Source organism: Electrona antarctica, assembly GCF_951216825.1.
Source record: "Electrona antarctica genome assembly, chromosome: 3".
In the NCBI taxonomy this organism is placed as follows: Eukaryota; Metazoa; Chordata; class Actinopteri; order Myctophiformes; family Myctophidae; genus Electrona; species Electrona antarctica.
In genome coordinates this window covers 7,710,800-7,733,976 of record NC_136808.1, presented here as the reverse complement: position 1 = coordinate 7,733,976, position 23,177 = coordinate 7,710,800, and the positions used below count along the sequence as shown (strand labels likewise).

The window sequence follows — 23,177 nt, the reverse complement described above, 5'->3', positions numbered from 1 at the left end:
CCTGCTGCTTGCCATTTTTTCCAATATATCTCTTTCTTTCCAATACGTATTTTAGGATTATTCCAGAGTGATGAGTATGGTTGTTTATAATGTAAGATTTTATACTCTTTATGATTTTTCCCCCATACACTCCTTGAGTGTGAAATTATCGGATTCAGATTGGGCTTCCTCCTCACTAGCCTTGATACCCAGGCTTTCATTTTGTCTGCGTGAAAAATGAACCTCCTCACTGACTGACAGAACATCAATTGGGCGGAATGGTGAAGCCAAGCTTCTCTCTATGGTTACCCAGTCTAATTCAGAATTTGACCCACTCGTGTTTAGACAATTTAGCCATTTCAAAAGATATATTGTACTGTATGTCCTCATATCTGGTAGGCCGAGGCCACCTCTATGTTTGGGCATCCACATTTTGCTCAGTTTAATCCTGGGTTTCTTTTTTTCCCAAAGAAAATCCCTAATAATTTTATCATATTCTTTAAAAATCTTGTCCGAGATATTTAGTGGGAGCATCGTTGAGATGTAATTAAACTGGGGTGCAACCACCATTTTGATAACATTCACCTTACCCCATAAGGACAATTTCAGGGCACCCCACTTTTCCCGCTTAGTCAGCAATGGCTCATAATTTAATGTGACAATTTTGTCCAAATCTGAAGTGAGTTTTACCCCTAAATATTTAATTCCAATCGGAACCCACCTGAAACCAAACTGAGACACTGTATTTGAGTAACATTGATGTAGATATCGGCATAGCCTCAGACTTACTCCAATTAATCTTATAGCCAGATAAATCAGAATACATCCGGATAGTATCCATCAAAGGGTACCCGATTATTTATTGATGAAGAGATAATAATCTGAAATATTGTGTCCAGTGTCTGTGGAAATATATCTCATGACTATGGATGTCAAATTGTACCTGGTTGTTGTTGTTCCAGCTCCAGTCCATCCATGCTGTCCTCTGTCCATGTCTGTCCCTCTGTCCCCCTGGAGAGGGACACCACAACACACAGCAGGACAAAATGCATGCTTTATGTCTAGGTATGTATGTATACTATACATTTTAGGAGGCTTTGTATTTATAATGAACAAACAACAGTCACACCCCTCTCTGAAAAGTCCCTCCCCTCAAAATGTATAGTCTCTCTATATATGGTTCTGCCTGCCTGCATACATGTGTGTGTCAACTGTATTCTGTTCAGAATTACGTTCTGCACATTTTCTACAATTAGTAGAATAATACAATAGGCACCATAATAATAATAAATATAGCTGCAATCAGCGGACCAAGAAAGAAGACAATACGCAATAAGAACAATATGCACAAATAAGAATCACAGGCTGAGTTGTCATTACCCGGATTTGAACACACAACCTTGTGGTCTGAAGGCGAGAGCTCTTCTGACTGAGCTAAACAGAGACAATCAGTGACTACAAGTTTGATAACAATCATGTGTATCCTCGTTTTGGGCATGTCATCCATTATTACAGTGTGTTCGCTGTTCATGTTTTCACGTACAAAGTTCTCTTCAACTTTGATTTCAGATAATGGTCCATACATTGTGTGTAGAACGTTTCACGCAAATTGCTCAAAAAAGCAGGCAGAAAACCAGGTATAATCATTTTTCAAACTGCTCAAAATGGCGGAAAATCAGAGGGCGGAGCTTACTTGTCAAAGTAACAGATGTGTTCCCCATGAGTCAAGGAACATGTGGAAACAAGTGCCATGAATTTTGGCCAAACGAGGCATGAGTTATGACTGTTCAAAGGTTTCATTTTCAAAAAATTGCTATAGCGCCCCCCTTTGGCCAATTGGAGTAAGACTGCTTCCAGTGCTATTTGGCATGACCCTCTACTATACTGTAAAGTGACATAAGCATATGACGCTGCATGTATGTATTAGAGGCAATTTTCATTGGCTCATAAAAACTTCATTTTTTCACTTAAAGGGATAGTTCAGATTTTTTTAACTTAAGTTGTATGAAATACTTGCCATTATTATAGTGGTTGCAACTGTATTAATTGATTGCCCGAGTCCCATGGTGGGAGTTCTGCTCTGGTTTTGGTGAAATATCAAGTAGTTCCGGTCATTTTGTGGGGGGCACTGGGGGCCACGCAGTAAAAGTAAATGAATCCACAAAACTAACGTAATTTGTATTGTTGACCTATTTCTAAAATATTAGTGCAACTTTCGTTCTTTTTTTACCCCTCTATCACCCAGAACTATGTTTTTTGTGTCCATATCACTACGCCCAAAAAGTAGTTCCAAGTGATAGAAGGGTCAAAGTTGAACGAAAGTCACGCTAATATTTTAGAAATAGGTCAACAATACAAATTACGTTCGTTTTGTGGATTCATTTACTTTTACTGCGTGGCCCCAGTGCCCCCCACAAAATGACCGGAACTACTTAATATTGACCAAAACCAGAGCATAACTCCCACCATGGGACTCAGGCAATCAATTAATACAGTTGCAACCACTATAATAATGGCAATTATTTCATACAACTTAAGTTCAAAAAATCTGAACTATCCCTTTAAACAAAATGTACTACGATTTGTTGTCCGTATAGGTCCAAAGTTCACGTGTAGACGTTTTTGTGCATTTTGATCAAAGATCCTGGGAGGAGATACATTTTAACTGTATTTCGTATAATTCAAAATGGTGGGTGATCTAAAGGTCAGAGGTCAAAAGTCAGAACACAAAAGTTGTTCGGCATGAGGATCATGTGTATCATTGTGTCATTGCAAACGGTCAAACGGTTCATGAGATATGCACGTTCAAAGTTTGCATTTTTAATTGAGTGCTATAGTGCCACCATTTGGCCAAGCGTCATGGGCTTCACATAGTCACCGTTTGGCATGGCCCTCTACCATGTTGACAAGTTTCGCGAAAACCGACTGCACAGTTCAGCCAGAACAGCTATTTTTGGCGGAAGAAGGAGAAGGAGAAGAAGAAAAAAAAACACAAAAACAATAAGTGACCAAAGTCACTTCGTGACTTCTTGGTCCCTTAATAATAAATATAGCTGCAAGTAGCGATGAGGTGGGACCAAGCAGGACGGCAATAAGCAATAAGAACAATATGCAGTCAGTTTTGATTGGGGGGGGGGGGGTTCTTGAAGACTCCAGAATACACTGACTTGGCAGTGCCCAGTGTGGTCCAAAGGCCAAACCGACTTGTCGATCTTGCCGCCCACGGCTGGAGTTATAATGGCCCATGTGGGGCTTCCTCCCTGATACAAAATATTTTCAGATGATGTGATGTCTCGGTCTAGGGGAACCGAGACAACATAAAGTGTGGAAAACCGACCTTCCCAGCTCCCAAGAAAACCGCCGTCAAAACGGTTTACTTTTCGATGTTTTCGTTTTATTTGTTCTCTCAGGCAACGGGTACAAAATCTCCAAGAGCGGAGGACTGAACATCAAAACAAAACTAGAAAGAAAAAGTGAATGCTTGCCTCAATGAATTCAAAACCAAAATACAATCGCTAACCTCCCTGTCAGAAAACAATATATAAAGTGCGGCAATGTTGTATTTGACTACATATCTGTTCAGAGCTTCACATGCACAAATGGCTACTGCTAACAACGGAGCGGACGGATTGGGAGTCAGGAAGGCACGGGTTCGCTGTCACCGGCTCTCTGACAGCCTTTTAAACTTGGCGTCGTCCTCTGTGCACCAATCCGGCGAGGCTGCGTCTGTTCCTGGAACTCCCCCTGTTACAATCACCCACTCACACCACGACACACACGCACGCGAGCCTGCACACACAGGCGCGAGCACACACGCAGAAGACACATATACACAGGAGAAACACTGCCCGACTTCCCCTGCATAACCTTTAATATCATCACAGATGAGGATATGCCAAACATATAATGGGGTCCTTTTATGAGAACGTTTTGTGAACTGTCGCCTCACAGCTAGAAAGTCCTGGGTTCAATTCCCGCTTGGGGACGTGTGTCTCTGCTCTACATGTAAAGTGTCTTCATCTTGTGATTTGACACTTTAACCCATTTAGACCTGAGGACGCATCTGTGTCATATTATAGCTTTTAATAAAATTGAATTGAACCGAATCCAAATCTACTGTATGCCCATGCAGCTCATGAGGCCCAATTTATGTGAGTTTTGGACAAAATCTGTCTGGAGTAGTAGCAAAAAGTGTTTTGAAGAAACCGCTAAATGGCGCTTGGCACAAATGGCCAGGGCCTGTATGAATGTGCATGCTTCTCGCCCTCAGGCATCTTACTGGAGTATACAGTACACCAGTGTGTATATATATATATATATATATATATATATATATATATAGTACGACATGAAGTGGCCTCACTACTATGAAGCCGATTTGGGAAGAAATTGAAGAATTTGGGGGTGGATCTTCTTACTTGGCCTACTGTGAGTGTGTGTGCATATTTCACAGCAATCAGGCTGCCAATCGGAATGGAATATGATAACAAGTCACAACTACAGACATTAAAGGTGGTTGCACACCGGCCGCGTTTTTCGGAAAACCGATGGAGAAACGCCGCTAAAAATCCGAATTCGCATCCGATTCGCACCCGGTGTGTGGAGACCTTTAGTGTACCGTTTTGCAAGAGGTTTTGAGAAAATGCTCTCTTCCCTCCCTGTCCCATTCTGTGGGAGTGCAGTGGTTGTGCTAGTTTCCAGAATGCAGTGCTGGTCAACAGGACACCACAGGGGGGCACAGTGGCCTCACAGCTAGAAAGTCCTGGGTTCAATTCCCGCTGGGGACGTGTGTTCTCTCCTCTGCGTCATCAGTTTGGCAAAAGGGCCTTTCTGTGTGAAGTTGCATGTTCTCCCCGTGTCCCCTAGGGTAGGTACCCTCACAAAAAAACATGCAGTAATCCAAGTGCCTCCCTGGCCAGCCGGGGCGCCTGATGGAGGGGAAAGGAACTGGTTGGAATAACGTGTTCCTTCCACATGTTACGTCCTCTCGGGGAAACTCCCCCCGGTAAAGAGAAGCGGCTTGGACTCCTCATGCATAGAAGGAAGCATGAGGTCAGTCCGTTGCTCTCCCCGGGTTGGCAGAGGAAGTGTTGCTTGCACCCAGGATTACATAGACAATTGGCACGTGAAAAGAAATCACGATTAAATTATATTACAATATTTTCCTTGTCAATAAAATTGATTTACTTTAAAGCAGGTATAGTTTTATAACGTTACTTTTTTGACACTGACGATGAAATATTTCGAAAAATCCACCGAGTGGCTCGCTTCGAGCTTGTAGGTCTGCTATTTTTGAAAAATCGTGAAAATATTTATTTCAGAAAACTGGAGGATTTAGAAGATTTTTTTTTAATTTTGAGGTCAGGCCTAAATGGGTTAAACATGCATAGCCTATTGTTGCTGTCAGGCAGAAAACCTCAATATCTCCATGTTTTTATTTTGTGAATGAATGCACTACTTCATCATACAGGACAGTGTTGCACAAAAGTAGTGAAAATAGCAGATCTACAGCAGGGGTTCTCAACGTTTTTGGCCGGGGACCCCCAGAAATGCTTTGGCAATGTCTCGGGACCCCCGCCCCACCCCCTCCCGACCCCCAATATAAATTGACTGCTACAATAACCTTAAACCATTTTGGGCGGGAACCCCTTTTGGTGTTTTAAGCATTGTTATAATTTAGCTATTGAAAAATAGCAGATCTACAAGCTCATAGCGCGCCACCGAGTGGCGCGCTACGAGCTTGTAGATCTGCTATTTTTGAAAAATCGTGAAAATAAAAATGTAAGAAAAAATCTTTTTTTCTTTTTTTTTTTTTAAAATAATTTGGGGACCCCCTAAAATAATTTGGCGACCCCCCGAGGGGTCGCGACCCACGGGTTGAGAACCCCTGATCTACAGTACAAGCTCCCAATGCCTGCAATGCCATTTCTATCTATCTACAAATGCACCAAGTCTCTGTACGTCTGTCTGTCTGTGTGTCATCCACATAACTCGAGAACCGTTCGCCCCACCGACTTCAAATTCGACACACCACCACAGGGGGGTGCAGTGGCCGGTGTCGAGTCGGTCGGACCAACGGTTGTCAAACCGCCCCAAAAAGGCCTCTGCCCGGGCTCTGCCCAGGGTCTATATACATGTGGAGCTGGCCTGTTCTGACATCATTCTGACGTCTGCATATACTCCATATTTGGGCATGCCTGACAAAGAACTCCATACTGTATATGGGCATAAAAGGGACACAGACATAATATCCGGGTGGTGCATGCATTTCCAACTTGCATCGTTCCAAGTAGGCGAGTGCCCAACGGGCACCGCTCTATTTAATAATAATGACTTATGAGGTTTCCATTTGAAAGCGACAATATGTATTCAGAATGTAAAGTAGGCAAATGTATAAAAAGCCATGCCATTGATTGGTTCACTATAGTTGCTGTGTCTCCCATGTGGTATGGGATACTCAAATAGCTGAACATGTGGGCCACATTATGAAAATGGCAAGGGGCCAGGGGCCAGTTGATAAAATGACAACATTAATGTTACTTTTTATTTGCCTTATTTCCACATGACGTATGAAAAGACAAGTGCAATGTGCATTATTTTATGGCTTGCCCATTTTATCTCTTTTGAATAATTATGTGCAATTAGTACATTCAACACAAACAACTGTTTCCATAAAACAAACTAACATAGGCTACTTCTGTATAAGTAGAATCATGAATAGGCCTATTTAATGTATGCAAAAGGAGGAGAAGAGGGAGAGCGAGGACATGTGTTTGTGGCTCAAACTTTGTCTAATATTGTTTTAGAGCAGTACGTGGTTCTCAAACATTTTCATGCCAAGAGCAAAGGACCCCCAATATTTTTTTCAATCTACAAAAAATAATCCCAAAATCACTTATAAACAGATTTGGCAACACTGGCCAGAAAGGACCAGTGTTCAGTGTTGGTTCTTTTTGGCTTATTTTGTATAGACCTGGTTGCTTGTTTCTGCCAAAGAGTTATACTGGCAACACTTCTGGCTTCTAGCTTTGTGGATATGAACCTTTGTGCTGCTCCTCGTCGGCTCCGTCTTTTTGGCAAATCTAGAACTTCCTGTTTGAGAGCTAGCAAATTTAAGACATCCGGTTGCTTTCAGAATAAAAGTGCCATTAATTAAATAATTATTACATTACATTATTAGTATTATTATTACATTACAGTTATTGTAAAGACACACATTATGTTTCTGTGTAAAAAACAAGTAATTAAATAACGTAAAAAAGGTATCTAAATGCTAAAATCTAAATAAAAATAAAAATGCTATTCACTGGAGTGCATGGACTTTATAAAGTGGACACTGGACAAAAGACGGCTCCGCGAGGCAACTGTTGTGACATACGCACACGTTCAGGGAGATGTCCTCTACCACACCCCACTCTCCACTAAGCGGGAGAGGTGTAAAATTCCGAGCAGCAGACCTTCTACTGCTGTCAAATGTAAAAACTGTGCCGTTTCCAGACCCAGAGTGGACACTAGACAAAAGACGGCTCCGCGAGGCAACTGTTGTGACATACGCACACGTTCAGGGAGATGTCCTCTACCACACCCCACTCTCCGCTAAGCGGGAGAGGTGTAAAATTCCGAGCAGCAGACCTTCTACTGCTGTCAACGGTAAAAAAAGTGCCGTTTCCAGACCCAGAGTGGACACTGGACAAAAGACGGCTCCGCGAGGCAACTGTTGTGACATACGCACACGTTCAGGGAGATGTCCTCTACCACACCCCACTCTCCGCTAAGCGGGAGAGGTGTAAAATTCCGAGCAGCAGACCTTCTACTGCTGTCAAATGTAAAAATTGTGCCGTTTCCAGACCCAGAGTGGACACTGGACAAAAGACGCCTCCGCGAGGCAACTGTTGTGACATACGCACGCGTTCAGGGAGATGTCCTCTACCTCTAAACAGGCAAGTCACATTTGCAAACAACAGTACATACACAGAGATAAGAGGTATCATTTGGCTATGTACTTCTTCAGCACTTTAGTTAATGCCAAAACACTACAACAAGCAAGTACAATAGTACAAGCTGCTTGTATTGTACTTGGTAGCAAAAGGAACTCCAGCGTGGTGCAAGCCAGTCTTGACACCATCATGTCTGAGACACAGATTCTGCCACAGAAAGGAAATGTTGATACAAAGCATGATCGACAAGACAGTCCATATGACACTGTGATTGACTTCTTTGGTGATTTTGAGGATGTCAGTGAAAGTACATCTCCCTTCAAAAAACATTTTGAAACAGTAAGGACTGAAGCCAATAAAGCAATGAAAACCACCAATGACACAGGTGAAAATACCTACCATGGGGAACTGATTTTAAACAAGCTGTTCAAGATGCTCTCAACTATTCCAATATGGTCAGATCTCCTCTCAGGTGATTTGCAGAGATTCTCTGGAGCCTATGCTGCACAAATAAACCTGAGTAAGAAAAGCACAGCTATTTCTGAGGCCACATTCAAAAACACAAAAGTGTTGCTTTTACGAAATGAGAAACACAGACTTGACGAATGTGTATAGCAAATGCGCTTATTTTACAACCAGTCAGCCATAGATTTCTGTGACAAAGCAGCATACAGAAAAACACAGGTACAGTGCGTCCGCCCAGCACCTGTAGAAAATTGGAACAAAAAACGAAAATTGCCAAAACAACTTAGGGGCTCTTATCAAAACCGGCCATCCCCACATTCAAAGATGTTCTTACAAAATCAAAGCTCAGCAAGTGTGCCAGACAAAACAAAGACACAAATCAGAGGCACGGAGACAGGAATTTGCAATAGTATATGCAGGTTTGCAAATAATGAAAATAATTGTTGGCTAAATGCAACTCTACAATCTATACTGCATCTACAAGTAGTACAAGATAAATTGAAACCATTGACACCTACTTCGATGGTTCAGTTGTCATCTATGCCGGAGAATTTAGCAGCTCTCATTCAAGCCTTTTTTCAAAATCCAGGTCACACATTTTTTTTTTTTTTTTGATTTATTTATTAGATCCCCATTAGCTTGCTGTGAGACACAGCAGCTATTCTTCCTGGGGTCTTAAAACATATCATTACATTATTTATTTTATATTATTACATACATTTACATACAACATTCATCCAACACACAATACAACACAAAACTCATGATCCGTCTACTACATTGCTAGCTAGCTCCACAGTACAATTAAATCTTCAACATTGATAATAAAGTAAATATACATTATAATGGGATATATACTATAATATATAATATAATACACACTACAACAACATATAACACACAATATATTATATATTATATAATGTATATATATATATATATTATATCACAGCTCACATGCATCTCCTTCACATCTCCTGAGTGAACAAAAACAACTTCAACTTCTTCTTAAAACTCACATAGTTATCTTCATAAACAAAAAACATAGGTAAAGAGTTCCATGCCACCATTGCTCTGTAATGGACTGTTCTTTGTTTAACATTAGTTCTGCATGAAGGCAGCATAAAACGATCCTCTGATGACTGCCGAGTAAAATAATTATGTGTATCTGAGAACAATGATAGATTATTATAAATTATTGCTGGGGTTTTAGTTGTGATGATGTTTTTCACAAAACACAGTAATAAATAATCCAACCTACTTTTTACACTTAACCACACTAGATCATTGTTCATTGTACTTACTCTTGTTCGATATGGGCATTGAAGCACTATACGAGCTGCTTTGTTTTGGGCCACCTGTAATCTATTCAAGTTACTTTCTTTCGTATTGGACCAAATTACTGCACAATAATCTAAATGTGATAACACTAATGCTTGTACTAATTGTTTGGTTAAATATTTAGGCAGGTATTTCCTACAATGTTTAATAGCACCCATACCTCTGCCCATTCTTTTCACCATTTCATCTATCTGATTATTCCATGACATTTTATTATCTACAATAATACCTAAGAGTTTTACTTCAGTTACTTGTTCAATATTTTTTATCTCCTATGGTTAAGTGTAAAGTTGGTAAATTCTTTAATGAGTGATTTGAACCCAATACTATACATTTTGTCTTTTCTTTATTCAGAACCATTTTATTTATTCTCATCCATTTCTCTATTTGTTTTAATTCATAATTTAAAACTCTTGTAAGTTCACTGGATGTATTAGAGGATGTATATATTGTAGAGTCGTCCGCGTACATCGCAACGGTGGCATGTTTTAAAATTAAAGGCAGATCATTCACAAAAATAGAAAATAAAAGTGGACCCAAAGAACTTCCCTGAGGCACACCACAACTCACTGGCTTCAACCCAGAATAACTTCCATTGAAGTATACAGTATATTTCCTGTCAATAAGATAACTTTCAATCCACGCCATAGCAAGTGATTCGAATCCATAACATCTCAATTTATTCAGTAAAAGCGTGTGATCTAGAACATCAAATGCTGCACTTAAATCTAACAATACCGCACCGACTATTTTTTTATCATCTATTTCAGTCATCCAATCATCTGCCATCTGAGTTAATGCCGTGGTTGTGGAGTGCCCCTTCCTATATGCATGCTGGTATACTGTATTTAGATCATTTTTACAGAAGTATTCTTGAATTTGTTCATACACTATTCTTTCCATAATTTTACTCAAGGCTGGTAATAGACTTATTGGTCTGCTATTTTTACCTGAAAAAGGTTCTTTACTGTTCTTTGGTAATGGAATAATCTTGGCTATTTTCCATTCCTTAGGACATATGCCTTTATTTAAACTCAGATTCATTATGTATGATATAGGCATAGCAATCAAATCAGCCACAGGTTTCAATAACTTAATTTCAAGATTATCTACCCCTGAAGGTTTCTCTGGACTCATTCTCAATGATTTCTCAATTCTGTCAATACTAACATTATTAAAACCAAATTTACATGATTTATTTCTCATAATTTTTTCAGTTATTAATTCATTGGAGAGCTCATCTTTGTTTGTAACTACCATATCACCACATAATCTCGTAATCTTCTTGCTGAAATAATCACCTAGGTAATTAGCAATGTCTAATGGCTTAGTAAAAAACGTGCCTTCTGCTTCCAGATATGAGGGTGTTTGATTTACTTTCCTTCCCGTCAATTCATTGAGTGTGTTCCATATTTTTCTACTGTCTAAATTAGCATTCACAATTCTGTTTTTAAAATAAATCCTTTTTTTGGTTTCGTTCAATTTTTTTACAAAATTTCTTAATTTCCTATATATCTTCCATTGAAGTGCATGATTTGAATTGATTGCTTCTGCCTTAGCATTATTTCTTTGAGCCATATATTGTCTGAGTTCTTGGTCCAACCATGTAGATGTAACATTTCTTACAGTTCTCTTTTTTACAGGAGCATGTTTATCAATAATTGGCATTAACAAGTTATTGAGAGCCTCTAATGCAGTGTTTGGATCATCTTCCTGTAGGACTGTTGACCAGTCAATTTCCTTTACCTCATCATAATAATTGTTTTCATTAAAATATCTAAACATCCTCTTTTGAATAATTTTCTGACCTGATTTTGGAACTTTAGTCTTCCTTCCAATTGCAACTATATTATGATCGGTACAACCTACAGGAATTGATACTGCTTTCGAGCACAGCTCAGCCACATTTGTAAAGATTAAGTCAATACAAGTTGATGTTTTTGAACCATCTGCTTTGGAGCATATTCTTGTTGGTTTTGTAACAACTTGTGTCAGATTACAGGTATCTGCACATGAAAGCAATTTACCTCTGAGTGCACAGGACTTTATATCCCAGTTAATATTTATGTCTCCCAGAAAATAAATCTCATTATCTAAATCACACACCCTGTCCAACATCTCACACATTTGATCAAGGTACATTACTGTTGCATCTGGTGGCCTATAACAACACCCAATAAGTATTGGTCGTAAATGAGGTAGTTGAACTTGTAACCAGATTACTTCCACTCCCAAAACAGTTAAATCATCCCTGACTCTTACTGGTATATGGTCTTGAACATAAATTGCGACTCCTCCACCATTTTCATTCCTATCTTTCCTATAGATATTGTACCCTTCTATCTTTACTAAATAACTGCTTATTGTTGGGCCTAGACGTGTTTCTGAAATTGCCAAGATGTGTAAATTATGTTCCAAAATGATTTGTGAAATGTCCTGTACTTTGTTCCTTAGACTGCAAATATTCAAGTGAGCTATTTTTAATCCCTTTTTTGGCAATGTGAAATTACTTTGAGTCATTAATATTCATAATTGTTTCTTTAATCAATGTCCCAAAGTAAAAAGTATGCATTGTGTTACTTAGAGCTATCACATAAACATAGAAGACAAATAAACACATATATACACACACAGACACACAGACACACACACACACTCCTATCAATTTCCCTGTCATTATTAAATGACACATGAACAGCTGAGAAAACGCCTTCCCCTCTATTTGTAACTTATATTGTGACCCCTTTCCGTTTCCAAAAATAAAATGAAAAATAAACAAGATTTCATCAGTTAGTCCATGACATAGGTCTTCTTAAAAACGTCACGCACACATTTGATTGCAAAACAATCTGTGGTGTCACTCAACAACTAGTGAATAGCATCCCAGACTTGGCCTTAGGAATGCACAATGACCCATTAGATTTTATACACAAACTAGTAGTCTGGTTGAGTGTGTGTGGTGTCCACACAGTTGTTCTAGCAAAACATACAGACATCTGTAAAACATGTGCCCGGACAGTTGAAAGCAATTCTTCTATGACTAATATTTTTGCATTACCGCTGCCACAGAAAAGAGAGTCCCTCAATTCTCTTTTCGAGCACTCAATCATGGAAGGTGAAAGTCCAAACACATGTACAGCATGTGATTCTGCTATGAAGCGACAAATATGTTGGAATGACTCTCCTGATTTCATTACTCTTTCTCTGTCGCGTGTTACTGATCATGGGACGGTGAGCCGCAAGCATGTAGAACCATCTGGTGTAATCGAAATTCCTATTTGTGACAGCACTAAAATTAAGTATAAGTTGGCCTCAATCATTTGTCATACAGGCGCTGTGGCCAAAACTGGACCCTTTTTGGCAAACTTGATTTATGACAATGTTGTAATTAAAGCAAATGATAATAATGAAATGATACAATGATACAAATATTACCAGCAGCAAATGCTGTGCGAGAGTCAAAAGTAAATGGGTGCTTATATTTCTATGTGAAATGTAGTGATGCTGGCACCACAATAGACAAGGATAATAACAGAGGACAATTTGGAAGATGATGATGATGATGTGGTTTTATGCAATGAAAGTCTAAATCACAATATGTGTGAAGCCATACCATTACCAATTCTAACATTTCTACAACAGACATCTGCTTTCAAAAAATGTCATACACGGCTTGAAGAAGCAGCCGCGCAGGACACACAATTTAGACAGGCACTTGAGAAATTCAATCTAGCCAACACATCAGTGTCATTAGTGTCTCAGCAATTTTCTAGGACAGACGTATGCACCATATTAAACAGCTTTGTAGAATACACACTTCTGCCTCCTTTCCTTGGAAATTACCTGCTTTGCCTTAAAAGTCTTAGTCTGTATAGTTGTACTCAATGTGGTGACAAGGCCTTACCATCTACAAAGAACATGTCACAATACATAGTGCAGCCACTTGAAGTGTCACAAAAAGGCATCTTAGACACAATTGCACAAATATTACCTGCTCAATCTGAACAATGTGAAACATGTCAGCAGGAAAAGAGCTTATCAACATATGAAGTAATTCACAGCCCACAGACCTTACTTCTCCTGTTAAAAGCTGGCACAAAAATTCCAAAAACGTTCAATTTCTCCTGTCTGTACCACCACAATGAGTATGCTTTGGCCAGTATGTGTGTATTTTTCGACAGGTCACCATATGTGTCATTGTACATCCTTAAAGATCATAAATGGCAGATCGCGACAAATGAATCAAATGACACAGCAGGCTATACCTTTGAGCAACTAACATCAGCTCGACATCACACAAACACAGTAGTCACAGGTAGTTTCTATGTCCTGTCATACGAGAAAATAAACAATCAAGAAAGAATCAAGTTTCGGCAGGACAAACAAACGCATAAATGCACAGACAGATGCAATCAACGCACACAAGTGACACCTATTCCAAAGCTAGAGGTAACTCCTTCACTTGACTTAGCTTGCGTGGAGAAAGCTGACGGGTGGCTGTGTGATAAGACAATCGATCAGTACCATCAGCTCTTGCTATCTGTAGTTGTTGACAAAAGGACATATATTTGTCCCAGCACTTTTGTAAGCCAACAGTTAAGGAGTATTTATTGTGGTGACATCAGCGTACTAGCAGATGTACCAAGAACATCACAGAATTGGTGGAGCTATGAGTTGGTAATATTGCCAGTCAACATAAAGTCTCATTGGGTAGCAATTGTCGTAGATTTCTCCACAAAGACAGTGGAGGGTGATAGCATAATCTTAGATGTTGTTCTAATGGATTCACTCCATAAGTATGAACAAGACATGGTTAATGTATTTTGTCCACTGCAAAAATACTTAGCCTTACAGTACTTTGCAATGCATGGTAGAGGTATGGCAATCACATTTAGATATGAGTGTTATGACAGTTGCCCAGTAGCTGTGGTCTCTACACTTGTTTGTTTTCCAAAGCTGTTCTGTTTGATGTGAGTCTCAACAATTACCAAACAGAGCCTGAAAAGCGAGATTGTGTATTGTATGAGCTGACAGGAAAAAAAGTATTGCTCTGAGTACATAGTTTAAGTACTGCACTGCACTAAAAGGCTCTGTTTTGTCTATGTTGTAGGAGAACTTCGCCGCCACCAATGGAGGATGCGAGGGACCCCAAATGACACGTCCCCAAGACCTTGGGTTGTGATTTAATCCAATAGTATTTTATTGTGCTGTATTTTACCTTTTTAGTCTTTGTGCTTACTGTGATCATCTAAAAAACAAACGTTTGAAATGTTTGGACTGAGCTGGGTTTGCTTTATATACGTACTTACTGCATGTTGTACCTTTTTATACATTTGAGTGATGTGTGCACTTATAGGTACATTGCATGTTGTACCATATTATACATTTGAGTGACGTTTGCATTGAGGTACATTGCATGTTGTACCTATACTTTTGAGTAACGTTTGCACTTGGTACATTGCACGTCTTACCTTTTTATACATTTGAGTAATGTATGCACTTATAGGTACGTTGCACTTATAGTATCATTTTGTACTTTTGACTGATTGACGTTTGTGTTTGAATAATGTTTGCTGTATTAACACAGATGCACACACATACAGTAAATTGATCAAATCTGTGACTACTAAACTATTAAAGTAGCTTCTCAGTCCACCTTAAGACAAATTATGATGTTTAAAAACAAATATTGTAGGGATTTGGAAACTTTTAAGTGAGCGTTTTATTTCTGATTGTGATGATCATTATTTTGCAGAGTGAATTTTTCTTCTTCTGTGTAACAGTGAATGAGAAACACAGTAAGCAAACTGTATGCCTTTTTCTTTCCATTGAAATTGATTGATTGAATGATTAATTAAAAGGTATTTTTTTGTAACTTTCAAAGCCTTGTCTGTATTCTTATTTCTTTTATAACTTTAATGCTATGGAGAGGGCCACTATATTTCCACATTCACTCCATATTTTTGACCTTACACCTCACTGTATGGCGTGACGATTTTTTTTTACACCTCTCCCGCTTAGCGGAGAGTGGGGTGTGGTAGAGGACATCTCCCTGAACGCGTGCGTATGTCACAACAGTTGCCTCGCGGAGGGGTCTTTTGTCCAGTGTCCACTCTGGGTCTGGAAACGGCACAATTTTTACATTTGACAGCAGTAGAAGGTCTGCTGCTCGGAATTTTACACCTCTCCCGCTTAGCGGAGAGTGGGGTGTGGTAGAGGACATCTCCCTGAACGCGTGCGTATGTCACAACAGTTGCCTCGCGGAGCCGTCTTTTGTCCAGTGTCCACTCTGGGTCTGGAAACGGCACTTTTTTTTTTACCGTTGACAGCAGTAGAAGGTCTGCTGCTCGGAATTTTACACCTCTCCCGCTTAGCGGAGAGTGGGGTGTGGTAGAGGACATCTCCCTGAACGCGTGCGTATGTCACAACAGTTGCCTCGCGGAGCCGTCTTTTGTCCAGTGTCCACTCTGGGTCTGGAAACGGCACTCTTTTTACCGTTGACAGCAGTAGAAGGTCTGCTGCTCGGAATTTTACACCTCTCCCGCTTAGCGGAGAGTGGGGTGTGGTAGAGGACATCTCCCTGAACGCGTGCGTATGTCACAACAGTTGCCTCGCGGAGCCGTCTTTTGTCCAGTGTCCACTCTGGGTCTGGAAACGGCACTTTTTTTTTACCGTTGACAGCAGTAGAAGGTCTGCTGCTCGGAATTTTACACCTCTCCCGCTTAGCGGAGAGTGGGGTGTGGTAGAGGACATCTCCCTGAACGCGTGCGTATGTCACAACAGTTGCCTCGCGGAGCCGTCTTTTCTCCAGTGTCCACTCTGGGTCTGGACACGGCACAATTTTGACATTTGACAGCAGTAGAAGGTCTGCTGTTTGGAATTTTACACCTCTCCCGCTTAGTGAAGAGTGGGGTGTGGTAGAGGACATCTCCCTGAACGCGTGCGTATGTCACAACAGTTGCCTCGCGGAGCCGTCTTTTGTCCAGTGTCCACTTTATAAAGTCCATGCACTCCAGTGAATAGCATTTATCCATTTAGTATTTAATTACTTATTTTTACACAGAAACATATGTTTCTTATAGCATCATATAGCATCATTTAAATGCTTCATTTGTAGTTTTAATGTGCAAATTAATATTTTTTCAATACTCTAGAGGGTACTCTTATTTTGAAGAGATCGTCCACCGGAAGTCTTATATTTGCTCCCTTAGATTTGCCAGAAAAACAGTGCCGTGGGAATGTGCGTGCACAATTTCACGGAAAGCACACGATGTGATTTGCAGCATTTTGTTTGAAACTGAGCACTCCTGCGAACTTTGGAAGCCAATCTTAGCCAATCAGGATGGAGTCTGAAAAATCTGAAAGACTAGTTTTGTTGAATGGCTCTAGAGAGACTGTGTACCAATTTGCGTGATGTTTGAACAAAATCTGTAGGTGTACTGTCCAAAAAAGTGTTTTGCACAACGCGGCCTCCTGGTGGTGCTATAAGAGGCCAATGTGAAAACCTTGGGGCAGAGGTTCAGCTGTGACATTCAGGGAGTGTGTGCAGAGTATGGCTGCGATCAAGCCAACGGTGCCGGAGATTAGCTGTCCACGGACGGACGGACACACACACACACACACACACACACAAACGGACGGAGTGCAAAACATACTCTCTCCTCATGCCTTCGGCCTGGTGGAGACAATAAACCAGATAAAGTGGGTGAAAAGCTATAGTGACTAGATGGAACGGGGGGGTTCACGCGCAAAGGGTTTTTTAACGCCACCTGTTTTTTCGGAATCCTTGAAGGGTCTATTTTAAGATTCTGCCAGGTAACAAGAAAAAATAATGTCCCAAGGGGTTCATTTTTAACCCTTTCTTACACATACCCTACCTAAATATATGCAAATGAAGAGACAAGAGAAAACCGCATAACTATTGACATAAACAACCTACGGGGACAAAATGAAGACATTGATTACAAGCAGATCTACAAGCTCATAGCGCGCCACCGAGTGGCGCTTGTAGGTCTGCTATTGTTTCCATACAATTTGGACTCAAGGAATTCAAAAAAATGGTTATTATGAAGATTCAAGCACATCTTGACTATACCACATATAATGACCACTGTACTGTATCTAGCTCTGTACGAGACCACTGTACTACATCTAAAGACCACTGCACTGTATCTACAGACCACTGCACTATAATAATAATAAACGTTATTTATAGAGCACCTTTCATGACACGAGTTCAGCGCAAAGTGCTTTACAAGACAAATAAAGTACAAAGTATATCAAACAACATAACAATCAAGGCACAATCAAAGTACAAAAAATGCTAAAACACCAACCAACATCACGATCGGGGTCACAATCGGAGCAAGATCAGTGAAAGCATAGGACAGACGCGTGATGAAAAAAAATGCATAAAAAAGACAATGAAAAAGGTAAAAGTGAGTCAAAAAAAAGAATCGAAGGACTTAGCCGAATGCAAGAGTAAAAAAGTGGGTCTTAAGCTGTGTTTTAAAAACATGTAGGGAGGGTACGTGCCAGTCTAAGGTGCATTGGAAGTTTATTCCAGACGGTCGGCCCGTGGAAGGAGAACGCTGCTTCGTCATATTTCTTAAAAGCCATTCTTTGTGGCTTTTCAAGCAGGCCAGCAGTGGCGTGTGTAATTGATAGAAGATAAGTAATTATTTGGGTGAACTACTCCTTTAAGCCTTTTGTGTAAAATGAAAAGGGTAATGACGGTTTTATGGTGTTATTTAGCACAAACGGCAAAATCCAGTAAACCACTGTTGTAAGGAGATGTATAGATCAGCTGAGGGAGTATACAGCAGATGCATGTCTCTCAGTGCAGTGACATTCTGTGCATTTTTGCCATAATCATATTAAAATGTGTATAATTTTCGGCCAAATTCAACGAGAAATTGGGGGGTGCGTCAGCTAGGTCTGTAGGTCAGGAGGTAACGGGGTGGGGGTGCATGGCCAAAAACGTCTAGGGACCGCTGGCCTAGACCAATATGCCATAAATGATGCATATTTGAGGGTATTCAAAGTGTGTCTGCGTTTTACAGTGGTCTCCCTCATGATCGTTTTTTACTTTGGACCTTTCCCTGTTTGGAAATCCCAGAATTCTACACTTTCATGTGTTTAACCCATTTCGACCGAGACCGATTCTACAAAATGTCTTCTAAATCATGACAGTTTTCTGAAAACCCCTATGTTTCTATGTCAGTGGTTCTCAAACTATTTCATGTAAAGGAGGAAAATATATGTAATTGGCCGCCGACCCCCATCTGAAAATATGTTGTTCCAGGGACCTCCCAGAAGCAAAGATTTGACTTAAAAACGTTCGCTCTGAAAGAAGATATTCAAAGATTTGCGCCACATTCACGCCACAAAACATAGCAGGCCTACAAGCTCGTAGCGCGGCACTCGGTGCCGCGCTATGAGCTTGTAGATCTGCTATTTTTCAATAGCTAAAGCATAACCTAATGCTTTTAAACACCAAAAGGGGTTCCCGCCCAAAATGGCTTAATGCATGTAAAAGTCATTGCTATATTGGCCTCTTTGTACTGTATGTGCTGTGGTCATGTTATGGCTGGGTACAGTATGTCCCTTATAGAGAAATGTTGCCTTGAGGAAGCTTCAAGTGGTCAAAGCTTCAAAAACATTCCTATTGTATGGGGATTTTGATGATGTCATAGTGATGTCACGAGACCTGGGCACAATATATGGGGATTTTGATGATGTCATAGTGATGTCACGAGACCTGGGCACAATATATGGGGGCTTTCCCCATGTATGGAGATTTTGATGATGTCATAGTGATGCCATGAGACCTGGGCACAATATATGGGGGCTTTCCCCATGTATGGGGATTTCTTTGAGTGACAAAAAACTTTCATATTTAACTGCGACCTTCGGTCGCAATTAATTACTGGGTGAGTACACACACACACACAGTGCTACAAGTTTAAATGCAGATGTGGCCAGTCTGCTAACCGTGAGTGGATAGGACAGATCTATGTCTGTGTATTTGGAATACATGAAATGTATGTAAGATCACATACATTATTGGCATATTAAGTGCAGCATCGTTGATACTTGGTTTTCTTTATTTTGCTCTTGTTTCCTTTTTAACTAATATAAATATTAACTAGAAAAAGTGCCCTTCTGGGCACAGGTCTCCACCAGGAGGATAGGAGTGTGTGTGATGTTTGGCAAAATGTTTAGGAGTAATGTAAACATGTTTTGTTTGTTTGTTTTTTGCAACAATTTTCTTCATTTTGTTGAGGAAATGCAGATCCAGATCACTCATAGCATCTCTGAGGATAGAATTCTGGATGAGCAGGACATGTGCTAACCTGACTCCGCCAGATGGGGCAGCAGAGAGTACACTGGTCTGGCGGAGTCAGGTTAGACATGTGCAGCATTTTGTACAAAACGGGCCACTCCTGAAAACTTTGGAAGGCAATCTTAGCCAATCAGTGTAGAATCTGAGAAATCCAACAGACTCGTCTTGATCACATGACTACAGAGATCATGTGTACCGATTTGTGTGAGATTTGGATGAAATCTGTGCGACTACAACAATGTGTTTTCCAGAAATCGGCCTCATGGTGGCGCTATAACCGGCAGATGTGGAGGGATGCAGGGAAAATGTTTTTCCATGGCCTCTAGGTAGTGCATACATAAGTTGTATACAGATCGATTCAGTTATAGGTAAAAACAGGAATTGCCCTGTTATAGCGCCACCGTGAGGCTGATTTGGAAAAATGAGTGGCATCACATGACTATGGAGATAGTGTATACCGAATTGTGTGATGTATGGATAAAATGTGTACAAGTAATCTACAGAAATGTGTTTTGTCTAAATCGGCCTCATGGTGGCGCTATAACAGGTCGTTGAGGAATATTTGGGGCAGAGGTTCGTCGTTGGCATCCAGGGAGTGTGTGTGCAAAGTTTGGCAGGTTAACGGTGCCGGAGATTAGCTGGTAACGGAAGGACGGACACACACACGACGGAGTGCAAAACATACTCTCTCCCCATGCCTTCGGCCTGGTGGAGACAATAAGCTGGGCATAATAAGCTTTGGCTTCAGCCCATTCCTTTGTACTGTATTATGCCAACCTTTATTCTGTATATACAACTGCTGTGCTAAACCATGACCGAGACAAATAAACTAACTTCATGAAAGCATTCTGAAGAAAAGGACTAACTAGACACAGGTAAACACAACTGACAATCAACACTGGGATAGGCTGGGAGACTATAAATAAGAGAACACAGGTGGAAACACTGGAAAAAATCACAGGACTGGTGAGGCAAGATGGGTAACAGTAGCCTGGCTAATAAGCCAGACCGAATCAGCTGTTGCCTGTTGAGTGTGATTTGAGTCTGGCTTATTAGCCAGGCTAGGGTAACAGTGGCAACAGAGGAACACCAGGACACACTAACAAACCACAAAATAAAGGAACACAAGACAAGAGTAAAAGTAAAAACTCTATGACTAGTAAACAAGGAACAAGAAAACACAGCAGGGAGACGGAACATGTCACGGATGGTGAGTATCCAGTGTTATGAGTCCAGTCTGTCTTAGGACGGTGTTGACGGCAGGGATGAGACGTGTGCTGTAGCTGAGCACTCGGCCATCATACACCAGCTGGTCTGGTGTATGATGGGGTTTGAATGGAAGTCTGGAGAAGAGATAGAACATACTGCAGCTATTACAAATAATAATAATCAATAATCAATTCTTTAACCCATTTTTTTAGACCTGAACTCGATTCTACAAAATGTCTTCTAAATCATGACAGTTTTCTGAAAACCCCATGTTTCCATGCCAGTGGTTCTCGAACATTTTCATGTCAAGGACCCTTGACTTGAATATATATTCAAAGATTTGCACACGTTTTCACGATTTTTCAAAAATAGCAGACCTTGTAGATCTGCTATTTTTCAATAGCTAATGGTTAAAACACCAAAAGGGGTTCCTGCCCAAAATGGGTTAAATTCTATACTGCTATAGACTACAGTACCACTTGTATGTTCTCCCCATGAGACCATCAACCACTTCTGCATGCACTTTTTGGTCTTCACATAACTTACAATGTGTGAAGTACATGTATATACAGAACAGACATACAAACCCATCAGTCCTTTTCCTTACCTAGTATGATATAACATTGCCGTCGTGGTGTCGACCCAAACACACCCCTTCTTAGAGTCCAGCAGGCCGTGGACGGTGGGTCTGTACACGGCCCGTGGGTTTACGATGACCTTAAAGTTGTTGAAAGCTGTGACGTGGGAAAGGGGTGGTTCGTGGAAGAGGTGTGCCAGGACGTTGACCCCGGACACTCCTCGCCACTCTGGGCAGCATCCGGCATGACGCTCATCGGCTCGGGCGCTCAGAGGAGGAGGTGAGGCGACGACGGTGGAACGAAACACGTTGTTCTCGAAACTGTAACCAAGGTCCTTCCCGTGTTTCTGCTCCAGCAGTGGAAGTAGCTCTGACCAGCTGGTGAGATATGATTCTTATGTTAGGAGAATTCCATGCTGGCTTTCTTAGGTCCTTAGTGTTATGTTGTGCAAAAGCACATTATTGGCTATTTCCCCTAATATAAGGTGGTCTAATGGACTCTTTATTTAGCTTATTTTCTTCCAATTTTGTCCATCAGCATTTCTTTTTTTTACGTTTTTTTTGCGGCTTTCGTCTTTATTTTTTTAAATATTTTTTATAGAGAGACAGACAGTAGGCTGACAGGAAATGGGGGAGAGAGATGGGGGAGTGACATGCAGATCGGGAGTCGAACCCGCGGCACACTGCCAGACTCGGGCTACCGGCCAAGGTGCCTGGACCGCTGAGCCACGGCCCAGGCTTCCATCAGCATTTCTGTTGCTTTTTTTCCTTTTTTTCCCTGTAATTATTAGCTTTTATGACGATTTTTTTTGGCAGGATACGTACAGGTGCTCCTTTGAGTACTAGCCAAAAATAATAATATACCCCCTGCTTATATGAGACAATTTAAAATGAAACTTCTATGACAGTGCTGACATAATGAAGTGACATTATGCCGGGAGAATGGCTCAGCCCTGCGGTCGCTCTCGTTTGTTTGTTTGTTTGTTTGTTTGTTTGTTTGATTATTTATTTATTTATTTATATGCGTTTCTATTTATTATTGATGTTGATTATGTTCTAAACCCTAGGAGAAGCTCTCGTCATGCTGCTAAATGCCTAACTGAAACCGCGCTTCGCTGATGACATCACGCTTATCAGTCAAACGTTGGAGTACGCTCAGACTCTCCTTCAGTCTCTTGAGCAGGCCTCCAACTGTGTTGGTCTTAATCTCAACGAGACTAAAACAGAATATGTACATATATATGCACATCCAACAATAACCATGTTATCAAAACACTTCTGGAATTTAATTGACTTTAATAAATTCCCTTTTTTATGATTTGAC

At 40.6% G+C, this 23,177-nt stretch overlaps 1 long non-coding RNA gene across 1 annotated transcript; it reads left to right on the top strand.

Annotated features, from left to right (window-relative positions):
- The first annotated feature begins 21,117 nt into the window (after positions 1–21,117).
- LOC306920396 lies at positions 21,118–23,103 on the top strand. Its single transcript, XR_013789654.1, has 3 exons — positions 21,118–21,277; positions 21,939–22,234; positions 22,921–23,103. It is a non-coding gene; the product is annotated as an uncharacterized lncRNA (long non-coding RNA).
- The last annotated feature ends 74 nt before the right edge of the window (positions 23,104–23,177 follow it).